Below are 16539 nucleotides of genomic sequence, written 5' to 3'. Positions count from 1 at the left end.
TCTCTCAGAATGTCCCACCCTCACCTTCTCCCTCAGAGTCCATAAGACTGCTCTATGCATCTGTGAGTCACTTAGTTTTATAAAGAGTTATTCTAAACCACTGAGGTTCCTTATATATAACATTCACCTATAATAATCAATGAAGCTAACAAAAGGAGATAAATTAATCTATTTGACCTCTTTAAAAGTTCTAGTGGCAACTCATTGGATTTTTGATAACTCCTTAGAATTCAGGAAACTTCATTCCCACTCTAATGACAAGAAAAAGTCAGATAATCTACAAAATCATTTCTTGCACCAATTAGAGAGATGACTTAGCGACTAAACAACAATGTGAAGGCAATTCAATTTTGCAATTACTAGTTGGAGTGGGAAGAGTATATTTTTGGAGCAAAAAATATCTCTTTATTGGTTGAGAACACTAACACTATAACATTTTAGATCACTCCCCAAAGTATATTAATACAAGTACAATATTTACAACATTTACAACATAAAAATTAAGCTTTGAAATATAGACTAGTAAACATACACATGCACATGGACCCCAAATCTAGTTACAAAAACATAAAAAATGTACAGTATGGATCTCAGTGGAGTTGTGTCTTACAGTAGAAAGAGAATTATACTAATGATCAGAAGCAAAGATGAAAGTTAAATGTATATGGCTTTTAGCAAAGAAGTATTACTAAAGGAGTTACCTAGGGATCTGATCTAAGACAGTTTTATTTAGTATTTTTATGAATTATTTGAAAGAGGGAATGCAGAGTGGAAACTGTGGAGCACAGAAAATTTCCTATGTTGTACAATGTCACAGAGATGAGAAAATGTAACACGATCTCACAAAACATTGTACGTAGAAAAAAAATGTGGAGGTTGAACTATTTGAGAAATAGTTTTCTAAGAGGAAAACAGTGTCTTAGAGGCAAATAATAATAATAGTTATTAAATAAAAATCATAGCTATCAATATGTATCAGATATCACATATCATTTCATTCAATCCTTAACAATCCTTCAAAATAACTATTCTTCCTATTTTAAAAGTGAAAGTGTGACTCAGTTGTGTCTGACTCTTTGTGATCCCATGGACTGTAACCCACCAGGCTCTTCTGTCCATGGAATTCTCCAGGCAAGAATTCTGGAATGTGCAGCCATTCCCTTCTCCAGGGAGTGGAACCTGCATCTCTTACATCTGCTGCATTGGCAGGCAGATTCTTTACCATTTACAGACAAGCTAGCTGAAATTCAAAAAGCCTAAGTAGTTTGCCCAATGCTACAGTAATGATTGTTGAATGCTTATGTAAATGAATCTGTCTTAATCATTAGCATCCCTACCTCTGAAGGCTGACATTTAGTTTGAATAGGGTTGACTCAGAAACTATAAATTCTGCCAATCTTGACTTGGATTGTCTGACATAGAGTAAGTGCTGGTAATTAGCAGTCTGTTAAGAACAAAAAAACAGACAACAAAACCCTGAAATATAATAAACTTTGATTTTTGGCAACTTTAAAAGTATGTGATTTTTTAGGGCAACTAACAGAAAACCAAATTTGACAATAAGAATTTCATTCTTGTTCTTTGTAGGTTGACTTCTATGCCCTTAGACTAAAACCTTCACTAAGAAATCAACAAAAAGTTATACGAAAGTAAGTTTGGAGAAGGACAAGTAGTCCATATCAGAGACTAAGAGCCAGATGAAAAGTTGATGAAAAGCCTCTTTGGAATTGTGCAAAAGGACGCCATAATCAACATTACTAGTAAATGTGAGCTGGTATTACAATTATTTGTAAGCGGAATGAATTCCTGAGAATCTGTTCATGATGTTGTTATTGTTGTTCAGTCACTAAGTTGTGTCCAACTTTTTGTGATCCCATAGGCTTCAGCACACCAGGCTCCCCTGTCCTCACTATCTCCCAGAGTTTGCTCAGATTCATGTCCATTGAGTTGGTGACACTATCCATCTAATCCTCTGCTGTACTGGAATTTGTATTGGAGCTTCAGCTTCAGCATCAGTCCTACCAAGAATATTCAGGGTTGATTTCCTTTAGGACTGACTGGTTTGATCTCCTTGTACTCCAATATTCTTGCCTCAAGAACCCCATGAACAGTATAAAATGCAAAAAGATATGACATCACAAGATGAGCCCCCAGGTTCGAAGGTATCCAATATGCTACTTGTGAAGAATGGAGGGCAATTATTAATAGTTCCAGATAGAATGAAATGGCAGGGCCAAAGCAAAAATGATGCTCAATTGTGGATTTGTCTGGCAGCGAAAGTAAAGTCTGATGCTATAAAGAACAATATCATATAGAAACCTGGAATGTTAGGTCCATGAATCAAGGTAAACTGGACATGATCAAGCAGGAGATGGCAAAAGTAAACATCAACATCATAGGAATAAGTGAACTAAAATGGATGAGAATGGGTGGGTTTAATTCAGATGACCATTATATCTATTAATACTACTGTGGGAGAGAATCCCTTAGAAGAAATGAAGTGGACCCTCAAGCCAAAGGGTCGGAAACGCAGTACTTGGGTACAACCTCAAAATCCACAGAATGATCTTGGCTCATTCACGATGACGTTTGTGAATAACAATCAGCAAAGGGGACTGCTAGAAAACATAGAGGTTACAAAGACCCTACCTTATCAACAAGTTGTATTACAAAAGTCTGTTTCAAGGAACTTGTTTAGAATGCAGAATTCATTTCACCAGGGGAACAATGTTCCAAATCTGGGATCAACACTGTAGTTTGCAGGCCAAATCCGGACCACCACATGTTTTTATATGGCTCACAAGCTAAGAATGAATTTTACATTTTTTTAAATTGTTGAAAAAAGTCAAAAGTTGACTACTGTTTCATGACACATGCAAATTACATGAAATTAAAATTTGAGTGTCCCTGAAGTTTTATTGTAATACAGCCACACTCATGTGTTCATGTATTTCTATGGCTGCTTTCACATATAACAACAGAGTTGTGACAGAGACGTTATGGGTTACAAAAGCATGAACTCACACACTATCTGGCCCTTTACAGTAAAAATTTCATTACGTTTCATTTATCCAATTTCATTACATTTCATTTATCCAATTTCATTAAAAATAATTTAATTTGCTGATTTCATTATAAATGGTTGGTATATTCCCAGATTATCTGGCAAAAAAGTGATATCATTTAAAATGTGTTTGTGCTGTGGTATTAATATCATCCCCAAGTCTATGCTTTGAGCTCTTCTGAGAACTCTGGTGGCAGTCCACCAGTGGAAGCACTGAATACTGGAAAAATCTTTCAGGGTTGAAGGGAGATAAGATGGCAGAGTAGAATGATTTGTGTTTACCTCCTCCCACAAAAACATCAAAATCACAGCTAACTGCTGAACAACCATCAACAAAAAAGACTGGAACCTTTCAAAAGAGATATTCTACACCCAACGACAAAGAAGAAGCCACAACAAGATGGCAGTAGGGGTGCTTTCACAGTATAATTATATTGCACACCCACCAGGTGGGTGACCTACAAACTGGCAAATAATTATATTGTAGAGGTTCTCTCACAAGAATGAGAGTTCTGAGCTCCAAATCAGGCTCCCCAGGCTGGGGGTCTGGCTTTGGGAGGAGGAGCCCCAGAGCACTTGGCTTTGAGGCCAGCAGAGCTTCTGTGCAGGAGCTCCACAGAACTGGGGGGAAAGGAACTCCACTCTTGAAGGGAACAAACAAGGTTTCACATGCAGTGGGACTGAGGGAACAACAGTGATTTCATAGGAACCTTGGTCAGACCTACCTGTGGGTTTTGGAGCATATTTTGGGGAGGTGGGTGTTGGCTGTGGCTCACCACAGGGGAAAGAACACTAGTGGCAGAGGCCCCATGGAATTCCTTGGTAGGAGTTTTCTTGGCAAGTTAGACAAAATGAGATAGCAGAGAAATAAGTCCCAGATAAAAGAACAAAATTAAACCCTAGAAGAACTAGGTGAACTGGAGAGAGACAATCTACTTGAAAAATAATTTAGAGTAGCGATAGTAAAAATGATCTAAGATCTTGGAAAAAGAATGGTGGCACAGATCAAGAAGATGCAAGAAATGCTAAGAGATAGAGGATTTAAAGAAAAACAACAGAGATGAACAATATAATAACTGAAATGAAAAATACACTAAAAGGAATTAATAACAGAATAATGAGACAAAAGAATGAATAAAGGAGCTAGAACACACAATGGTGGAAATCACTGCTGTAGAACAGAACAAATAAAAAAGAATGAAAACAAATTAGGACAGTTTAAGAAACTGAGCATCTTAATCAAACTGACAAAAATTAAGGACAAAGAGAAAATATTGAAAACAATAGGAAAAAGTAACAAATAATATACACAGGAACTCCCACAAGGCTATCAGCTGATTTTTCAGCAGAAACTCTGCAGGACAGAAGGGAGTGGCATGATATTTTTTAAGTGATGAAAGGAAAAATATCTACAGCCAAGAATACTCTATCCAGCAAGGCTCTCCTTCAGATTCAAAAGAGAAATCAAAAGTTTTATAGACAAGCAAAAGCTAAGAGAATTCAGAACCGCCAGATCAGCTTTACAACAAATGCTAAAGGAACTTCTCAAGGCAGAAAAGAAAAGATCATGACTAAAAACAAGAATATATGGGAAAGCTCACTGGTAAAAGTAAACAAACAGTAAAAGTAGGAAATCATCCACACGCAAATATGATATCAAAGCCTGCAATTGTGAGAAGAAAAGAGTACAAATGCAAAATATAGGAAGTACATTTGAATAAGAGAAAAGCAATTTAAAACAACCTTGATTAGACTGCTATATCAAAACTTCATGGTAACTGCAAACCAAAAATCTACAATAGATACACACATGAAAACATAGCAAATTTTCAGAGTCACACTTCACACCTTTGCTTATGCTGTTCAGTCAACTTGGAATACCCTTCCCCCTGAAATAAAAAAGCTAACACTTATGAGTTCACAAAATTGAGCATTCTTCTATGTTTTGAGAATTTTACATGTATTTTTTTTAATTAATTGTCACAAAAAAATCAATGAAGTAGCTACTATTAATATGCCCATTTACAGGTTGGGAAATTGAGACCAAGAGAAGTTTTTGAGGTCAAGAGAGGATAGACATGAGAGGGTAACCGTATCACATGGCCAAACTGAGATCAAGAGAGGACAGACATGAGAGGGTAGTCACATCACATGGCCACTGAACAGCTTAAAGATAATGATTTTGGCACTAACAAGATGGATCGGATGCAGAAAAAAGGACTCAGAAGGTAATGTCTCAACACTGTGACAGGCTAATCCTAGTGCCACAAATGGTAAAGAATGTTGTCATTGTTACTTATGACTCCAAGATGCTTCATGATTTAAACATCTCTTGGAGGAGTTGAATCTTTGAAATATAAGCTCTCTAGTGTTAGCAGGAATGAGTTGTCCAGTATGATATTAGTTGAAAATTGACACCTCAACTGAAATAATTATGTGCTCCTAATTAAATATTGGTTAACAGACATAGCAATAAATTAATTCATAACAGGAGTATTGGCTGGGCTGCAGCCAAGGCTCAGATAGATTTCCATTGTGTGGAACTAGGATCTTTAGTATTCTGGAACCAGAGCCCCAGGAGTACTAAATATCGGCCCCATAGCATGTGAGTGCATGCGTGCTCAGTCATGTCCAACTCTTTGCAACGCCATGGACTGTAGCCTGCCAGCCTCCTTTGTCCAAGAATGCTGGAGTAGGTTTCCATTTCCAAAGCATGAGAGCACAAGAAAATAGGCAGGAAGCTGACTTCCAGAGAGAGATAGAGACTTGACATAATTTCTGGGAGATCTTGTTGGTAATTCTAATGGCTAAGAAACAGGAATAGACCTGACAAAATTAAAAGGAATAAATATACATATGATCAAGACGCATTTTTCCCAATTTAGGAACAACTCAGCTACCTATGGCACCCCACTCCAGTACTCTTGCCTGGAAAATCCCATGGATGGAGGGGCCTGGTGGGCTGCAGTCCAGGGGGTCGCTAAGAGTTGGACACGACTGAGCGACTTCACTTTCACTTTTAACCTTCATGCATTGGAGAAGGAAATGGCAACCCACTCCAGTGTTCTTGCCTGGAGAATCCCAGGGACGGGGGAGCCTGGTGGGCTGCTGTCTATGGGGTTGCACAGAGTCAGACACGACTGAAGTGACGCAGCAGCAGCAGCAGCAGCAGCAGCAGCTACCTATATGTACACAGCTGCTGCTTCTTGACTACTCCTACTCACCCTGTCCAGTACTACTAAAAGGTAGTCAGTAGAGGAAAACTACAGCTAGTCTCCATTTCTTCCATTTCTTCCTGCTTCAAGTTTAGAAAGTGTTCATCTCAGGGTACTCAAGTCTACAATCAACATTGTAGTTTAGCTATCCTACAGGTTAAATAGTTCTTTAATGCTGGTCTAAAAAACTCTCTCATTTATAAGTGTCTTTACCAAACTTATACCAAGTATAAGGAGCTAAAACTTATATATACTATACAAAACTTAAAATTTATTTAGCCTATAAGGTAATAATTAGTATATAGATGGATTCAAAGACCCCTTCTAACTCTGAGGCTCCCAGAAAACTCTAGACCACATGTTGGGAACCACTGATTTATAACACTAAACTCACATACACACAAAAAATGCATTCTAATTGATCAAGCAAACTACTAATGATAATGGCTAAATATCAGATTAAGGCAGTGATTCTCAGCCTTTTTTTACTGTTCTCTCTTCCAAGAGCCTTTTAGATATTTATTTTTCTTAATTACCCTCCCTCCCCCATGAAATTTTAATACCACATATATACTGTGTATCTGTTTTATTACTATACCCCTATGGAGGGGGATAAACCACCGTAATATCGAAGTTTTTCTTTTTTCTCACATTTCCCTAAGATCAATTTTTTTTAACAAACTTGAGGCCATACTGCCCTTACTGAGAATCCATGGGCTAAGGAAATATCTTATTTTTTCCTATACTAACAAGGGTATTATTATTATTCCCATTTTTATACATGAAGACAATGAGGCTGAGAGAGACTAAACTAACCCAGTTTGTCAGACATAATATGCCCACATGAGGACTATATGAAAACACTATACATAGCACATTTCTCAGACCGATCAATAGGATACCTGCAAATACAAATTGCCCCTAACGAATAACAGTGTCAAAGCCACACATTCTGCATCAGTAGAAGTTGCTCTATAAATGGCTAGGTTTCTTCCCTCTGACATTCATGATTTGATTAAGCCTAGAAAGTCTTTGTCAGCCTGGTATTAGAAAAATTTTGAGTTCTACTGATCAAATATGCACTATTTAAAACCATTTTTAAATGTTTTGAAATTTTCATTTCCTTATAATCCAAAGAATTTAAAGAACTATAACTCTCAGGTCATCTCCTTCTTCAATACCTTAGAGGAGATATGATAGCAGGTTTTACCACCGGGTAATTTTAGCAGGCAGTAATGATACCTAATTAGGTCAAATTAAATTTTTTATTTGGTTATCAAAACAGTTTGCAATTATTGTCACAGGAAAACAGATGCACAAAATGTTGGTGTTTTATAGAATATAATCTCAACAGAGGCCCAACAATAATACCCTTAAGTTAGAAGAATAATTAAGACTTGAGTTATACTTGAGAACTTTCTCTTAAGAATTAATTTAATCTAAGTGGCCATAAAAAGAAAAATTCCAGATTTAAGAAATAGAGGGTATATTGACAGATTCCTAAGATATTTTCACATTGGTAAATCACTAAATGCAGTTTAAAGGAAAATGTGGGAGTCTTCTGCTTCCAGCCAAAATGGAATAACAAGGATCAGACTCAATATATGAAATGATGAATTTCAAAACATTGGATATCAGAGAGCAAAAGACAATAACCTCTAGGAAATGAGAAATAAATAAGGTGGTGCTGTAAATATCTATCTTTCTGTCTTAAAAGGGCTTGTAGGCCACAACACAGGGAGGAAGTGACAGGGAGTCTGGTAGACTCCTTGATTAGAGGAGATGAAGATGAAGGTCTAGGAGACCAAGTCACCTAGTTCAGAGTAGCAGAGAGGAGAGAGATGCATGAAAACATGACCCTGATATCTGTAGAAAGTTCTCAGAGACTTTCAACAGAGTCTAACAGATCAGCACATGGGTATGAAGAAACACCTGAGGTCATGGAAAGAACCATCCAAAAGAATACGGAAGAGTATCTAATGCTCACTAAGATTGAGAATAGTACTAATTCCCACCAGCCAGACTAGGAATATTAATAATTTGCCGCATATTAGATAAAGTACTCAGGAAGGCCTGAGTTGTCTCAGTTTTAGAGAATATTACCCTTCGGCTGAAAACTGCTCCAAAGCTATCTTCCAAATCATAAAAGCAAGCCATAAAAGAATCAAACTGTTTTCAAATAACTTAACTCTATCTCTAAACAGAGTTCAAAAAAATGTATGAGAATGCAAAAACACAGATTCTGACCAGGGAACTGTCATAATATTGGGCATTCAGTCAACCTGGCATGCAAAGAGGTAAGAAAACATGACCCACACCAAGGAAAACAGTCAGTTAATCAAAACCAAACCAAACTGGCAGGTGTGCTAGAACTGGAAAAGAAGGACTTTAAAAAATTTACTGTAACTGTATTTCATTTGTTCAGGAAGTTAACTAAAGACACAGAAGATATAAAAAAAAAAAACCAATCAAATTTCTAGAGATAAAATATACAATGTGTGAGGTGAAAAATACAGGGGATGGGGCTAACCTCTGATTAGACAATGCAGGAAATAATATTAGTGCCTCTTTGCATTAAATAAGTTTTCAATTCATTTGAGTAAATATTAAGGAGTGCAATTGCTGAATTGCATGTTATTAAGAAATGTTTAATTTCATTTCCAAATGTTTAAGCTTTTTCTAAAGGTCTTTCTGTTATTGATTTCTAACTTAATTCCACACAAATATGCAATGGATATTTATAGCAGCTTTACTAATAATTGTCCAAACTTGGATGCAATCAAGATGTCCTTCAACAGGTAAAGGATAAATAACTGTATACATCCAGACAATGGAATATTATTCAGCACAAAAAAGAAATGAGCCATCAAGCCAATAAAGACATGGAGGAACCTTAAATACATATTACTAAGTGAAAGAAGGTAATCTGAAAATGTACTGTATTATTCCAGCAATGTGACTAACGTTCTGGAAAAGGCAAAACTATGGAGATAGTAGAAAAAATCAGCAGTTGACAGGGGTTGGTGGGGGTGGTGATGAACAGATAGAACACAGCAAATATTTAGGGCAGGAAAATAATTCTGTATGATACTAGAACAGAGGATACATGTCATTACGCATGCATGCTTAGTCATGTCCAACTCTTTGTGATCCCATGGAAGGTAGCCCAACAGGATCCTCTGTCCATGGAATTTTCCAGGCAAGAATACTGGAGTGAGTTGCCATTCCCTTCTCCAGGGGATCTTCCTGACCCAAGAATTGAATCCGCATCTCCTACAAGGCAGGTGGATTCTTTACTGCTGAACCACTGGGCCATTATATATTTGTCAAAACTCACAGGTCTACAATACTAAGAGTGAACCATAATGTAAACTATTGATTTTGGTTTGATAATGATGTGTCAATATTGATTTATTTATTATAACAAATGTACCACTCTGATGAGGGAGAGTACCACTTTGATGATGGGGGAGCCTATGCCTGTTGGGGAGGGAGGTATGTGGGAACTCTGTATTTCCACTAAATTTTGCTGTAAACTTAAAACTTCTCTGAAAAATAAAGCGTATATACAACTGAAGTGACTTAGAATGCACGCACGCATGGAGAAAGAGAGAGAGAAAATTAGAAAGTTTATTTAACCAGAATACAATTACAACATATATCCGAATTTATGTAATACCACTAAAGAGGTACTTAGGAAGAAAGTTATAGCATTAAATGCCTATATTAGAGCTCATCTTCTCCCTTAGGAAACTAGAAAAAGCAAAGCAAGTTAAAGACAAAGTAACTACAAGAAAGGAAATGATAAAGATCAAAGCAGAAATCAATGAAACAGAAAAATAACAGAAAAATCTATGAAACTAAATGCTTGTTCTTTGAGAAGATCAATAAAACTGATAAATCACAAGCCAGATTAATCAGGAGAAAAAGAGAGAAAGACACAAATTGCTAGTAATAGGAAAGAGAGAGATGTCATTGCAAATTTTACAGATAACAGAAGTAGATAACCCAAATAGCCCTATATCTATTAAAGAAATTAAAACTAGTTAAGAAAAAAAAAAAAAACTTCTCCATAGAAAATTGGTCTAGATAGCTTCAGCTTCATTAGCAATTCTACCCACATTAAAGAAGTTGTTGTTGTTCAGCCTCTAAGTCATGTCTGACTCTTTGTAACCCCATGGACTGCAGTAGGCCAGGCTTTCCCGTCCTTCACTATCTCCCCAAGTTTGCTCAAACTCCATTGAGTTGGTGATACCATCTAACCATCTCATCCTCTGTCACCCCCTACTCCTGTACTCAATCTTTCCAAGCATCAGGGTCTTTTCCAATGAGTCACCTCTTTGCATAATGTAGCCTAAGTATTGGAGCTTCAGCTTCAGCATCAGTCCTTCCAAGGGATGTTCAGGGTTGATTTCCTCTAGGACTGACTGGTTTGATCTCCTTGCTGTCCAAGGGATGCTCAAGAGCCTTCTCAAGCACCACAGTTCAAAAGCATTAATTCTTTGGAATCCACTTGCAATGTGGGAGACCTGGGTTCAATCCCTGGGTTGGGAAGATCCCCTGGATAAAGGAATGGCTACCTACTCCAGTATTCTGGCCTGGAGAATTCCATACTGTATAGTCCTTTGGGTTGAAAGAGTTGGACACAAATGAACAGCTTTCACTTCACTTCACAGCCTTCTTTATGGTCCAGCTCTCACATCTGCACGCAACTACTGGAAAAACCACAGCTTTGACTATACAGACCTTTGTCGGCAAAGTGATGTCTCTGCTTTTTAATAGGCTGTCTAGGTTGGTCATAGCTTTTCTTCCAAGGAGCAAGTGTCTTTTAATTTCTTGGCCACAGTCACCATCTGCAGTGATTTGGGAGCTAACAAATAAGACACTTTAGATATGTACAGTTCACTGCATATCAATTATACCTCAATAAAGCTATTTTTTAGAAGAAGTGAATGGACTGAACTTAATCTGAGTAAGAACAAAACATAAATAATTTAAGAAACAAATATAATGGGAGTATTAAAGTAGTTTAGTATTTCCTATGTTAAGAAAGTTTGCTCACTTTCAGAATATTAATAGATATTTGTTAAATATCAATGTTTTGTTTCTTGTATGTTATTCTAATGAAAGCAGTCAAGGGAATTTGAAAAACAAAACAGAAAATAGTTTAATAATATTTAAATGGAAAACTGTCTTAAGTATCTAGAACAAAAAGTGTGGCATCCAATAAATTTATTTTCTATAAATTTATAGATAGTGAGGGCCATTGATCCTTCAAGATGAGATCTGGTTTTTTTTCTCTAAAAATTTAGTTTTCATATGAAGAATTGCCATTGGCAGGAAAATTTTTGTTTGCTTGTTTTTAATTTTCTAACTGGTTTGTATTCTAGAAAATGGGCCCCAAAAGGAGTCAATTCTAGACAGTATTTCAGAAGGCTGAATGATTTGTCAGACCTCACCCTGTTTTAATCGGGATTCTATATAAATTAAATTTTGTATATTAAAGTTTAACCAACTGGGATTTTAATTTGAAAAGCACCAGAAGAATAAATGTAGAACATGTTGCTAATTATACTTGTCATTTCTGCCACACTGTGATATTTTGTTAAAAAGCAGGTCAAAGTTTTATAAAAATAATTACATAAAGGAAAATAATGTTTTTTCTAAGTGGCTAAAGCGACACTGAAGAACATTCTTAGTGAACCACTGTGAGGTCACTACAAAGGTCAAAATGGATTAAACACATAAATGTAAGACCAGATACTATAAAACTACTAGAGGAAAACACAGGCAGAACACTCTCTGACATAAGATGGCAGCAATATTTCTCTCGGATCCATCTCTTAGAGTGATGGAAATAAAAAAAAACAAACAAATAGGACCCAATTAAACTTTTGCACAACAAAGGAAACTTATCAGTTCAGTTCAGTCAGTCAGTCATGTCCGACTCCTTGCAACCCCATGGACTGGAGCACGCCAGGCCTCCTTGTCCATCAGCAACTCATGGAGCTTGCTCAAACTCATGTCCATTGAGTCGGACATGAGTCCGACCATCTCAACTTCTGTTGTCCCCTTCTCTTTCTTCCTTCAATCTTTCCCAGCATCAGGGTCTTTCCAATGAGTCAGTTCTTCGCATTAGGTGGCCAAAGTATTGGAGCTTCAGCTTCAGTATCAGTCCTTCCAATGAATATTCAGGACTGATTTCCTTTAGGATTGACCGGTTTAATCTCTTTGGAAATCAAGGAAACTATAAACAAAATGAAAAGACAATCTACTGACTGGGAGAAAATATCTGTAAATGATTCTACTGACAAGGGATTAATTTCCAAAATAAACAAACAGCACATACAGCTTTATATAAAAAACACAAACAGTCCAATCAAAAAATTGGAAGAAGACCTAAACAGACATTTCTCCAAAGAAGACACACAGAGGGCCAACAGGCACATAAAAAGATGCCCAACAACACTAATTATTAGAGAAATGCAAATCAATGCTACAGTGAGGTCTTTTCTCACATCAGTCAGAATGGCCATCAAATAATAAATAATAAATGCTGCAAAGTGTGTGGACAAAAAGTAGCCCTCCTACTTTGCTGGTAGGAATGTAAATTGATGCAGCTACTATGGAGAACAGAATGGAGGGTACTTAAGAAGCTAAAAATAGAGTTACCATATGATCTTTCAATCCCACTCCTGGGCATATATCTGGAGAAAACTCCAATTTGAAATGATGCATGCACCCTAATGTTCATTGCAGTACTATTTACAATAGCCAAGACAAGGAAGCAACCTAAACATCCATCAACAGAGAAATGGATTAAGAAGATATGGTACAGATATACAATGGAATATTACTCAGTCACTAAAAAGAGTGAAACAATGCCATTTGCAGCAACATGAATGGACCTGGAGGTTATCATACTAAGTTAAGTAAATCAAAGAAAGACAGATATCATATGATATTGCTTATATGTAGAATCTTATTTTAAGAATGATACAAATGAACTTATTTACAAAAGAGAAACAGACTCATAAACTTAAAGAATGTACTTAAAGTTACTGGGGGGAAAAGGATGGGGGAAGAGGGATAGATTTGGCTTGACATGTACATACGGCTATAATTAAAATAGATAACCAACAAGGACCTACTGTATAGCTCAGGGAATTCTGCTAAATATTCTGTACTAACTTAAATAGGAAACAAATTTGAAAAAGAACAGATATATGTAACATATAACTGAATCACGTTGTTGTATACCTGAATTAATATAATATTTTTAGTCAACCATGCTTCAATATAAAATAAAAAAAATTTTAATTTCTAGCCATTTTAAACATCAGAAAATTCTGCTTTATTACATTTTCAGTTTTTACTGACTGCAAATGAATACTTCTAGAACAATTAATATTTTAATAGAATTACAGAATGTTTTGGCTAGAAGGGTTGAAGTTTCAATCCTCTATCAAGTTAACCTGATTCACCATATGAACCTTCTCTATAACATCTATACCTACTGGTCACCTAGGCATCTGCTTGGATGCATTCTATCTTTGAGAACATTTGACTGTTAAAAAGGTTTTCTTTAATTGTGCCAAAATTTATATCCCTTTGATTTCTCTACCCGCTACCAATACCAAGGGCACTACATTTTGAAGATACATAAAAAGTTATTTTATCTCTCTTTTCCATATATGATAGCCCTTCAGAGGTAGGAGGATGGATGGTGAACACATGGCCTCTCCTGTCCAAACAAAACAGCTCTAATTCCTTTACACATTGCTCATATGCCAAGTTTGGGAAGAGGTGAATCATAGTGGTAAAAAGTACCGTCTTTGGCATCATACTCCAAAGGTTCAAATTCTATAACAACAACCTATGACTGTGTGATACTTGGATACTTAATACTCTGTATCTCAGTTTACCCCATTTGTTACAGAGAAATAGTAATGGTATTGATTCCATAGTGTTGTTGTAAAGATTAAATTAAGTGCATATCACTGGAGTAGATTGGACAATCACTGTCCTCAACTTTTCATACCCTTTCTGTGTTAGAAGTAAACATTCATCTTCTTTGTGATGTATGAAGGGCCTACACTGTGGGTGAAGCATACTTACCTGTATCAGTGATGTTGGGTTTAGCCAAATGACTCGCTTTCACCAATGTAAAACTAGCAGAAGTAACTTAGTCAGAGACTTTTGGTTTGCTTGCTCTCATGTGCTGTGATGATCTTACATGGGACCAGGGAGTCACTAATACAAGGAAAGTAAGAAAACACACAAAGTAGACTTGAACTCAACTGGAACTATAAAGTCAAACCTACCGTACTAGCTCAGCCAAATCCAGTAGAACCACAACTGATTCATGGTGATGGTGGTGGTTTAGTCACTAAGTTGTGTCCAACTCTTGTGACCCCCATGGACTATAGCCTGTCAGGCTCCTCTGTCCATGCAATTCTCCAAAAAAGAATACTGGAGTAGGTTGCCATTTCCTTCTCCAAGGGGATCTTCCCGACCCAGGGATAGAACCCATGTCTCCTGCATTGTAGGCAGATTCTCTACCGACTGAGCTATGAGGGAAGCGCACAACTGATTTATAGACTTTTGAGAAAAACAGTTTCTTATTGTAAGCCAGGAGGACTTTGAGGTTGTCTGTTATAAAACTGATCAACTATTGCCACAGTAATATTGCATAACAAAACACCCCAAAACTCAATAGCAAAAACAATAACCATTTATTCTAGCTTTCTTTTCTATAGGTTGACAGGGGCTTGGCTATACACTAGTCTTAGCTGTAATTTTCTCGAAAAGCTGCTGACTGGGTCTGGGTCTGCTCCAAATATGTCCTATCTTCCTCAAATGAGCAGCTACCAAGACAAGTTCATGTCACAATGAAAAGCAGGAGTGTAAGAGGGGAAACCAAACAAAGAAAACACACACACACACACACACACACACACACACACAAAGCTAGGCTTCTACATACAGATGGCTGATAAACATGTGAAAAGATGTTCAATATCACTCATTATTAAAAAAATGCAATTCAAAACTACAATGAGGTATCAACCCACTGGTCAGAATGGCCATCATCAAAAAATCTACAAACTATAAATGCTGGAGAGGATATAGAGAAAAAGGAACCCTCTCACACTGTTGGTGGGAATGTAAATTAATATAGCCACTATGGCGTCTCCTTAAAAAACTAGAAATAAAACTATCATATGACCTAGCAATCTCACTACTGGGCATACACCTGAGAAAACCATAGTCCACAAAGACATATTTTACCCCAATGTTCACTGCAGCACTATTTACAATAGCCAGGACACGAAGGAAAGCTAAATGGATAAAAAAAAAAAAAAAGATATGGTACATATATACAATGAAATATTACTCAGTCATACAGAGGAACAAATTTGAGTCAGTTGATCTGAGGTGGATGAACCTTGAGCCTTTTATACAGAGTGAAGTCAGAAAGGGAAAAACATATTTTGTATATTAATGCATATATATGGAATCTAGAAAAATGGTATTCATGAACCTATTTGCAGGGCAGGAGTAGAGACACAGACATAGAGGACAGACTTGTGGACACAGTCGGGGAAGGAGAGGATGGGACGAAATTGACAGAGTAGCACTGAAACATATACATTACGATACAGATAGCTATTGGGAATTTGCTATATAACAGAGGGAGCTTCAACCTGGTGCGCCATAACAATCTAGAGGGGTGGAATAGGGCAGTGGGTGAGAGGGAGGTTCAAGAGGAAGGGGACATATGTATACTGACAGCTGAATCATGTTGTACAGCAGAAACCAACACAATGCTGTAAAGCAATTATCCTTCAATTAAAAATAAATTTAAAAAAAGAGCTGGGCTTCTGCCTCTCACATCTACTAACTTACCATTGGTCAAAGAAAGTTACATGCCCAAGTCCAAAGTCAAGAGGAGAGGAAATAAACTCTGCAGACTGAGTCCAAAGCAAGTCACATAGTTGTGCTCAACATTAATGGGGTGGGAAAGTTTACTCTCCTAATGGATTTGGGGAGATGGAGGAGCAAATATTTACTAAACAATAATCTAATCTTCTACAGTTATGCAATAAAAACTAATTACAAGCACTTAAAAGAATGTTTGATGCACAGCAACTGGAAAACAAGTACTATCATAATTAAACATCATCAAAATGATTCAGGCTATTCTCCATTTTTATTACTCTCCTATAAACACAATTTGTTACTAACCCCCTCAAAAAT

At 36.7% G+C, this 16539-nt stretch overlaps 1 protein-coding gene across 3 annotated transcripts in view; it reads right to left on the bottom strand.

Annotated features, from left to right (window-relative positions):
• Positions 1–16539, bottom strand: part of HPSE2 (heparanase 2 (inactive)) — a 658038-nt gene that overhangs the window by 358106 nt on the left and 283393 nt on the right. The gene's annotated exons all lie outside the window — the stretch shown is intronic.

This window comes from Giraffa tippelskirchi, chromosome 2, assembly GCF_054371585.1.
Source record: "Giraffa tippelskirchi isolate mGirTip1 chromosome 2, T2T-mGirTip1v1.2.pri, whole genome shotgun sequence".
NCBI classification, from domain to species: domain Eukaryota; kingdom Metazoa; phylum Chordata; class Mammalia; order Artiodactyla; family Giraffidae; genus Giraffa; species Giraffa tippelskirchi.
This window is presented reverse-complemented; position numbering and strand designations above follow the sequence as displayed.